This window comes from Octodon degus, unplaced genomic scaffold, assembly GCF_000260255.1.
Source record: "Octodon degus isolate 3935 unplaced genomic scaffold, OctDeg1.0 scaffold00181, whole genome shotgun sequence".
NCBI lineage: Eukaryota > Metazoa > Chordata > Mammalia > Rodentia > Octodontidae > Octodon > Octodon degus.
In genome coordinates, this window is record NW_004524757.1 from 1045495 (window position 1) to 1055169 (window position 9675).

The 9675-nt window shown below is 40.1% G+C and overlaps 1 pseudogene; it reads left to right on the forward strand.

Annotated features, from left to right (window-relative positions):
- LOC101570507 overlaps positions 1-3901 on the forward strand; it is a 37792-nt pseudogene extending 33891 nt beyond the window's left edge.
- Positions 3902-9675: the final 5774 nt, after the last annotated feature.

Here is a 9675-nt window from a genome sequence, read left to right on the forward strand (position 1 = left end):
TCAGAAATCAGGGAGACCCTCTCCGACCACATGCTAAAGACCCTCCAAAACAGGAGCATTTCATAGAGCCTCAGGCACACTGAACAAGCAGCTCATAAGCTCTGAGCCCTGGGCTATCTTATGGTTCTGACTTCCTGCCAGGGTATTCCACAGGTCAGGAAGAAGTTGACTGCAGAGTCCAAACTCCCACAGGTAGCTTTAATGTAGCCCTGGGAGTGTAGCTAGAGCAGAGGCCAACAAGTAACAACATGCTGCTGCTTTTGCAAGCCTACCAAATAAGGGCTGCAGAGTCACGGCAGTTTCTGGCAGGACCTCAAAGGAAGCCGGGAAGGTCAGGAAGAAGTTGGCTGCAGGGGTCAAATTCTTCCCTTGGGAGTAACCTTGGGAGTGGAACTACAGCAGAAGCCAGAAAGTTGCAACATGAAATAAAATGCCCCTGCAGGGAAAGCTCCAGGTGGGGTGTAAAACCAGCTCAAGGGTGTAAACATGGGGCTAGCACCAGCAAAGCCATGGGCACGGAGTTGAAGAGGAACTGCCCCTCACCCCAGACCCAGCAGCAGGTGCTTGCCACCAGGTTCTGCTGCTTGCATGAACAGTGCCTGGACCTGCTTTCCCCACAGCTCAGGGCCTGTGGAATACCGTGGCAGGAAGTCAGAACCACAAGATAGCCCAGGGCTCTGAGCTCATGACCTGGTTGTTAGTGTTCCAGGATACCCAGAATGCCAGTTTTGAAGCTTTACTCTTCAGCATCTGCCCTACTGGATTTTGGTCTTGCTTTGAGCTAATCACTTCTTTCTGCTTCCTTCCTTCTCCCTTTTGACATGGGAATCTTTATTCTACCCCTGTCTTACCTTGAATCTCAACAATATGTAACTTGATTTTTTTATTTTACAGTGGCTCATAGTTGAAAGAGTTTGCCTTGTTGCCTCGGATTTCATACAAAAATTTGGAACCAGACTTTTGATCAATGCAGGAAGAGTTAAGATTTTCAACTATAAGGGAGAAAATAAATTAATTTTGCTCTATGAAAAAGACATGCATCTTGGGGGCTAGTGATGGAGTAATATGATATGGATGTGGTTTGTCCCTCAAGAGTTCATGTGTTGAGAGTATTTACTACTAGACTTAATGCAGTTCCTATCAAAATGAAGCAAGCTTTTTTGTACACATCCACCTTTTCTACAATTTAGATAAATGTAAGTCATACAATAGATAAAAAATTTACACATGAATAAGAGTATATCATTGGTATATCAATACATCATATTTAGCCATAATAATCAAGACAATTTGGTATTGATAGATGGAGAGACCGACAAGCCAGTGGAACAGAGTAAGAGAACACAAAAGTAGACCCACACAAATATGTCCTACAGCTTCTTGAAATAGTGGCAAAGGCAATTCAACTGAGGAAGAATGGTGCTGGAGCAATTGCACATTCATAAAACAGAAACATGATTTCTGTCTTAGCCATTTGATTCACAGCAGATCATAACCTTAAATGTGAAACTGTAAAATCTTTAGGAAAAAATATCATGGGATGAAATAATTAGGATTTGAGGCAAGGCTTCATATCAAAAGTAAAATCAACAAAAGTATATAAATAACAATTAGCCCTCACCAAAATTTGTTTAAGTCAGATTTTAGTCTCTGAAATTTCATGTGAATAAGATGAAAAGGCAAGCTATACAATGAAAGAAAATACTTGCAAAGTAGTCATCCAATGAAATATTTGTATATAGGACATACGAATCTCAAAAGTTAAAAGAAAATGTCACTACTGGCTTTGAGCATCATGATGGCTTCCAAGGCTCATTCTTCCTGCCCTAGCCTACCCCACGTATTTAGAAGACCAGAATGGCAGGTTGTGACTCATCCACATGGCCCACACTCCCAAAGGATCTACAAACTGCGGGTATCCGGTATCGGGTATCGGTGTAGGGTTTCAGGTTAAATCCTGAGGGAATCTGACTAACCTTATCAGATACAAAAGTTGCATTTCTTGTTTATCTTGGTCTTAACCATCCAGCAGAAAAGTATGAAAACGAAGTTTAAAAGTAAAGCCACATTAATATGTTAAGCTGTAAAAATCTCAAGTCAACAACTTTGGACATTGCCAGTCTTACGGAAAACCCACTACTATTATGGACTACTGGGCTCTATTGGGAGATTTTGCTGAATTCAAGTACCTACAATATTTAAATGACAATGGAATGCCCTTCTCTGACAAAACTAACGAAAAAAGTGGGATAGAAATGAACGACCCTTTTGTATCTGTATACTTAAAATAGTTAGGATAGATGCACAGCTCCATTCTCTTAATTCAATGAATAAAGAAGTTTGTTACAATAGTGTTTGAGACAGGATATCATGTCTACATCTTGTACAATGAATAACCACTAAGACAACAATATGCAATGTATTAATTACTGAAAATGTGCCAGCAATCGGTTGTGGAACTGTCTCATTGATATTTGTTTCTCAATAAATTTTAAAAAAACAAAAACAAACAAAAAAGGGTTGTTAAACAATGGGATTTGACCTATACAACAGATTATAAAGGAATATCAGTAGGAGACTCTCTTAAAGCTTGTACCTACAACAGATCCTACAGATACAAACAAACTAAAAGCCAGAGAACAGATTAAATTTTTTAAAAAAAGTTCTCCTCTTTGAGGATGAATTTCAGGATCATGGCATTTCAAGTCTCAGTGTGAAAATTAGAGCAATACCTTCTAGCTTTTTTCTGCTATTGCAGTTTTGCCTGAGAATTGATGGGGTGCTTATCAGAAGGAATGACACAAGGGTATACGATAAGGCTGATGAGTACTATATGTTACATATTTAAGAGAGCAAAATTGCTAATTGACCACATGCTCCACCTTCCCTCTGCACAGCACCTAATGAGGTAACACAGTGTTTGCCAATAAAGAAGGCAGTCTGTGAGAAGCCAGTATTTGTAGAAAAAGTTGATCCTTACCCCGCAGCTTCAAAGAGAGGATACCCGCAGCTTCAAAGAGAGCATACCTGTGGAACAGAACGTGATACAACATATACTCATATACAATTCAGTGGGGAATTTGACCGGAACCCTTGGCTATTTTTAGGGGAACATTTTTTTTTTTAATTATGAGAATTAACTGCTTTGTGTGCAAATTTTCTGTAGCCTTTAAGGAAGAAAAAATAAAAAATTGTTCCGGGCAGGTTGCATTAAAAAAAAAAGAAAATATTAGAAAATGTGCAAAACATGCCACCAGACATTTCACCAAAAGAGATAGAAAATGGCCAGTAGGCATGAACAAACATTTCCAGAATTATTAGTTGTCCAGGCACTGCAAATTTTTTTTTGTACTAGGAATCGAACTCGGGACCTCGCTTGCCGGGAAGGCACTGTGCCATTGAGTTATATCCCCTGCCCGAACACTACAAATTAAAACTACAGTGGGATATCACCACATGCCTATCACTATGGCTAAAAATATTGATAGTACTAAACGCTAATGATCAGGGCCTGGGATATAGTTCAGCAGCAAGGCGCCTGTCTAGCAAGTGTGAGATCCTGAGTTCAATTCCCAATAGCCCCCCCAAAAAAAGATTAAATGCTAGTAATCATGTGGAGAAACTGAGTCACTTATACATTGCTAATGTGAACATAAAATAGTATATCTGCTCTTGAGATCAGTTAGGCAGACTTAGTAACGTCCCTCGTGGCCAAGACACAATATCCTACACCCACAACTCAAAGCAGAAAAGGTTTATATAGTTTGACTTACAGTTCGTAGAGGCTTCAGTCCACAAGTTTGCTGGCTTTGAGGCGAGCAAAACAGCCGCGCGGCTCCGTCGAGGCGAGCTGAGGCGGTTTGCTTCTCAGCGCTTCGTGGAATGGCGACCAGGAAGGTGAGCACTGGGAGGAAGGGGCGGGGAAGGCAGGATGAAGCCACACCCCTATGACCCTCCTCTTTCCATCTGACTCACACCACAACTTTTTTTTTATGTATTTGGTACAGGGTCTCACAATGCAGCCCAGACTCATAGTGATCCTCCTGTTTCAGCCTCACTAGCAGTGGGATTACAGGCATGTGCCAGCACATCAGGTCTCAGTGACTGGCTCAGCATGCCCGGGAGTTGGGCTGGCGCATGTACCAGGGAATTTTTTTTTAATTTATAATTTCTCGGGCCAGCCAGCTAGCTCAGTGGATTAAAGCACCTGCTTAGGCAGAAAACAGGGACAGGGCTGTTCAATCCCTAGCATAGTGCACTGACCCTGACTCCGGGGAGCACTGAGACAGCAAATGAGACTGGGCAGTGGCATGTGCCTGCAATCCCAGTGCTTGGGAGGCTGAAAACAGGAAGATCACTACAAGTCTCATCTGTGTAGTGAGATTTTGTTGACCCTTACTAAATACATTTTTTAAAATCTTATTTTATGATTTTTAGTGTATATTTCCATACATGACAGGTACATTCATTGGATGGAATTTGAACGTGTACATAATCAGACTCAATCCCTTTTATCCCCTTCCACCAATCACTTTTATTTATTTTTATTTATGTGGGGGGGGGGCAGCTCAGCCCACCAGGGGGCGGGGCTGGCTGGCATGTGGTGCTGGGGATTGAACCTCAGTCCCTGTGCTTTGCTATGCTAAGCTTGTTCTAAGTAGGTGCTTTAGACCACTGAGCCATCTCACCAGCCACCAAATTCTTAGATAGTTATGTATTGTTTTTTCTTTTTTCTTTTCTTTTCTTTCTTTATTGGTGGAACTGGGGATTGAACTCTGGCCCCTGCGCTTGCCAGGCAAGCTCTTATTCTACTAAGCCATCTCCCTGGCCCCCCAAGCACTTTTATTTTGCCAGCATCACATTGATTGATTTATCTTCCAAATGCTTATAAAGTTAACTATCATAGATACAGAATAACAACCTGACCAAAAGGCCAAAAACATTTTTTTAAAAAAAACACATAAAACAAGGCCAGAGAGATATCCAAGTAGCATAAGCACCTGGCTGGTATAAAATCCTAAGTTCGATCACCAGTACCAAAAAAAAAAAAATGCTGGGGAGATAACCCAGTGCTTGCTTGGTAAGTGCAAGGTCCTGAGTTTGATCCCTGAAGTCACAGAAAAAAGAAAGAAAGAAAGAAAGAAAGAAAGAAAGAAAGAAAGAAAATTAAATCCAGGTATTTATTCATTTATTTGTTATTCTATGTATTTGGTAAAGAGTCTCACTACACAGCTCAGACTCATATGGTCCTCCTGTTTTCAGCTGCCCCAGTACTGGGATTATAGCTATGTGCCACCACGCCCGGTCTCGGTGGCTCAACATGCCCAGGGTTGGGGACCCAGCATGGAACCCTGGTCCCTGAGCTTGCCTAATCAGGCACTTAGTATCCTACAGACCCTCAGATCCACTTTTAGATACATTGTCTATGCTGGATAACAATAGATTTTCCTTTTTTTTTTTGGCAGATTGAACTCGGGGATTGAACTCAGACCCTTGCACTTGCCAGGGAAGTGCTTATTCCACTGAACCATCTCCCTGGTCCCTAGATTTTTTTTCTAAAATTACATTTAAATAGGAACTCATCAGTGGATTATCACACCTCTATGATTGATCCAATTACCTCACCAAAGTCACACCTATGAGTGTATTAGGCTGTGGCAGGTCATCTAGATATAAACAATAACAGGCAGTTTGTTTGAAAAGTAAACAGGAATGCACAATAAATCCACAAATTGTATTCCTGGGCATTTATCCCACTAAAAGGAAAATTATATTCACATGCACCAAAAACTGTACACAGTTATTACACTTGCAATAGCCAAAAACTGGAATCATCTGAGATGTTCTTCAATTAATATCTGGTTAAACAAGCTGTGAAACATCCTTGCTATGAAATATCACTCACCAATAAAAAGGAATAAATTACTTCTATCCATGTCAGCACAGAAGAATATCCTAGGCAATTATAATAAGTTAGTAAAACCTCAAACTCAAAATGACACATAGCAGATAACAAAGATAGATTAATAGATAATATTAGAAATTAGGAATTAAGGGCTGGCCAAATAGCTCAGTGGATTAAAGCACCTGCAAGCAGGTGCAGGGGCTGGGGGTTTGATCCCTAGGCCTGCCATGCCAGCCTCACCCCCTGGGCAGGCTGAGAAGGCAATTAAGACTGGGCGTGGTGACACTCACCTGTAATCCCAGCACTTGAGAGGCTGTAAACAGGTGGATCACTACGAGTCCGATCTAATAGTGAGAACCTGAACACCCTGTAGACCCTTCCTAAAAAATACATTAAAAAAAGAAATTAAGGTTAGGTATATGACTAGGGAGGTTGGTGGTCATGATCATAAAAGGTCACTATGAGGATTCCCGTGCGGAGAGAGCTATTTAGTGTTTTACCAATGAGAATGAATACACACACACATATACACAGAATAATACAAGTAAAACAGGAAATTGGCATAAGACCTGGGGTTCATATCTATTAGCTTTCTGTCACTATAATAAATCACCTTTGCAAATCTAATTAAATGATAGATTTATTTAGGCTCACAGTTGAAGTGGCTTTAGTCCTTAATCAGCTGGTTTCTTTCCTTTGTGCCTGTGGCAAAGCAAAAAAGGAAAAGTAGTATGCTGGCAAGCAAATCTTCTCAATTTATAGGCCAGGAAGGCCAGGTGAGGAAGCAAAGGGAGACAGAGTCAGTAGGTAGGGTTCCAACATCACTTGCACGAGCATCTTCCCCAAACATCTAACTTCCTCTCACTAGCCAACCTTCTGATGGTCTTACCTCCTCCCAGTAGCACCACAGGTTGGGAAGCAAGCCTTCAGCACAGGGATTCTGTAGGATATATCAAATCCAGTCCATAAGGCTATCAATTCCATTTTCGTATTTGTCTTTATTATACCATAATTTTTTGCAAAATGTTAAGACTGAAAGAAATTGAGGAAACACACAGGGTTCTGTCTTAATTACTTTCTTATTGTTGAAACAAAATACCCAACAACCATACATTAAAGAAGAAAAGCTTTGCTTTAGCTCGCAGTTTGTAGAGGGTTTCAAGCCATGGTTGGATGGCTCCAAGTCAGAGTAGGACGGCAGCATGATAGAGGGGCATGGCAGAGGAGAAACATGTCGTGGCTCAGCAGGCAGGAAGAAGTGCCTTTATTCTTTCCCTGTTTATTCGATGCAGGCTGCGAGCCTAGTAGTTCAGGCCACTCACACCCATGGTAGGGCTTCCATCCTCAGTAAATTCATAATCCACACCTAGGACAATGCTAGCCCAATCAGTTGACTCAGTCAGTATCGCTACCCATGATCCAGTGGCCTCCCCAAAGCCCCACTTATGATGCACAAAGCTGTGGGGAAGTATGCAGATATCCACCATAATAGACCTCTCTGTATAATTTCTAACAGCTGCAAGTGCATCTGCAATTATGTCAATAAATGATTTCATTTTAAAACAGCATTTTACCTTTTTGTCAAAGATCAGTTAACTGAAGGTGGATGGGTTGGATCTTTATCTTCTATTCCATTGGTCTTCATGTCTACTTTTTGCCAGTACAATGCTATTGTCATTACTGTAGTTGTGTAGTACAGCTTGAAATCCAGGATTGTAATGTCTTCTCTATATTTCTCTTTTTGCTCAGAATTAGTTTGACTGTATTTTGTTTTGCAACAAGGTCTTGTATAGTTCAGATTTTCCTTGAACTCCCTTGTATAGCCCAAGCTAGCCTCAAACTTGCAGTGATCCTCCTGCCTCAGCCTCCTGAATGCTGATATTATAGGCATGCACCACCATGCCCATCCTTGCTATTCTAGATGTCTAAAAAAAATTAGCCTCTTTAGCAAATCATGCTCTGAAAATTTGTTGTTCATGCACAGAAGAATAAATCTAGACCCATAGCTCTCACTCTGCACTAAAGTCAAATCAAAGTGGACCTAAGCCCTAGATATAAAAAAAGAAAAACTGAATCTGATTGAAGATAAAATAGGTATAATTCTTAAAGATATAGTAATAAGCCAGGCTTCTGAACAAAATGCCAATTGTACACAAAATAATACCAAGAAACAACAAATGGGATTATACAAATTTTAAAAGTTTCTGCACGGTAAAGGAAATTATCAACAGCGGAGTGCCAACCTAGGAAATAAGAAAAAATGTTTTGACCACTGTGCTTCTGACAGAGGTCTAATTTTTAGAATTCATAAAGAACATAAAAATTAACCCTCTAAAACAAAAGACCTACTAAAAATATTCAAATGAAGTGACTGAATAGTCACTTCTCAGAAGTAGTACAAACACCCATTAAGTATATCTGAAATATTCATAATCTTTACTCATTTGGAAAATGCAAATACATCTTACTCTAGCAGAAAGGCTACCATCAAGAGCACACACACCCCAGCACCACCAGCACCACCACCAATTAATACTGATGAGGATGTCAGAGAGAAAGAACCCTTCCTCACTGCTGGTGGGAATGTAAACTAGTACAGTAATTATGGAAATTGGTAAAAAGATTCATAAAACTGAATTCCATTTGACTAAGCTATTCTCCTTCAGCTATCTTTCTGAAATTATTTAAGATATCCGATTACAGTGTTACATGTATAACCACATTTATAGCTCTGCAATTCACAATAGCTAAATGAAGAAAGTGGTTTATCCTAAACATTTACTAATAAAAAGAGCATCGTTGAGATTCCATTTGCTATCACTAATAAATGTAAAAGACACGTTGTAAAGCTTTGCATTAAAACTACCATTGCATTAAAACAGGTATGAAAATGGAGACTGCTGTAAAATGAAGTACAGGAATACTAGAAGCACTATTGTTGTACCAACTATAAGGACACAAGTAGTAAAGGGCAGGCAAGATAGTTCAGTAGACTAAGCGCCTGCTTTGGCAAGCGCAGGGACCAGGGTTCCATCCCTGGGTCCGCATGCCGCACCAACCCCACCTCCAGGGCACACTGAGCCAAAGATGGAGTCCCAGTGTGGTGGCACACATCTGTAATCCCAGCACCGGGGAGGCTGAAAACAGGAGGATCACTACAAGTCTGAGCTGCTCAGTGAGACCCTGTACCAAATACATTAAACACACACACACACACACAAGTATTAAATAATTTCTCCAGATAGCAGCTTCAGCATTACAGAGGATTCAGTCATGTCAGTCATGGAGAAGAGGAACATATGTGATAATCTTGTTGATAACGTTGATTGACCTCACCATGCTACAAGAGATGTTTGATTTTTATCTTTATTATTTTTAGAAAATACTCTTTTTATCGTAAATTTACTAACAATTATATTTATTTTTAATCTGTATAAATGTTTTCAAGAACAAAAATGAAATTCTTCACAAGCTAAAACGGACTTGTTAACGAACAGCAGCAAAAGAAATGAAAAGAAAAACTACATGTAAGTTTTATGAACCTCTTCAATATTCTAGTGTTTGGATTATAAAAGTTTGTTCTCTACTTCCTTCTCCACAGTTAGAGTTTTCTTAAACTATCATGGACATGAGCAAGGCTTGGCTGATGAGGTTTTACTCCACAGTCTCATGACAGCTTTTCTAGGCTTTTGAGAAAATCTACAAAGAGAAAATATACACTATGGGTCTACTGAACATGACAGTGAATTTATCAGATTCAGGTCATATAA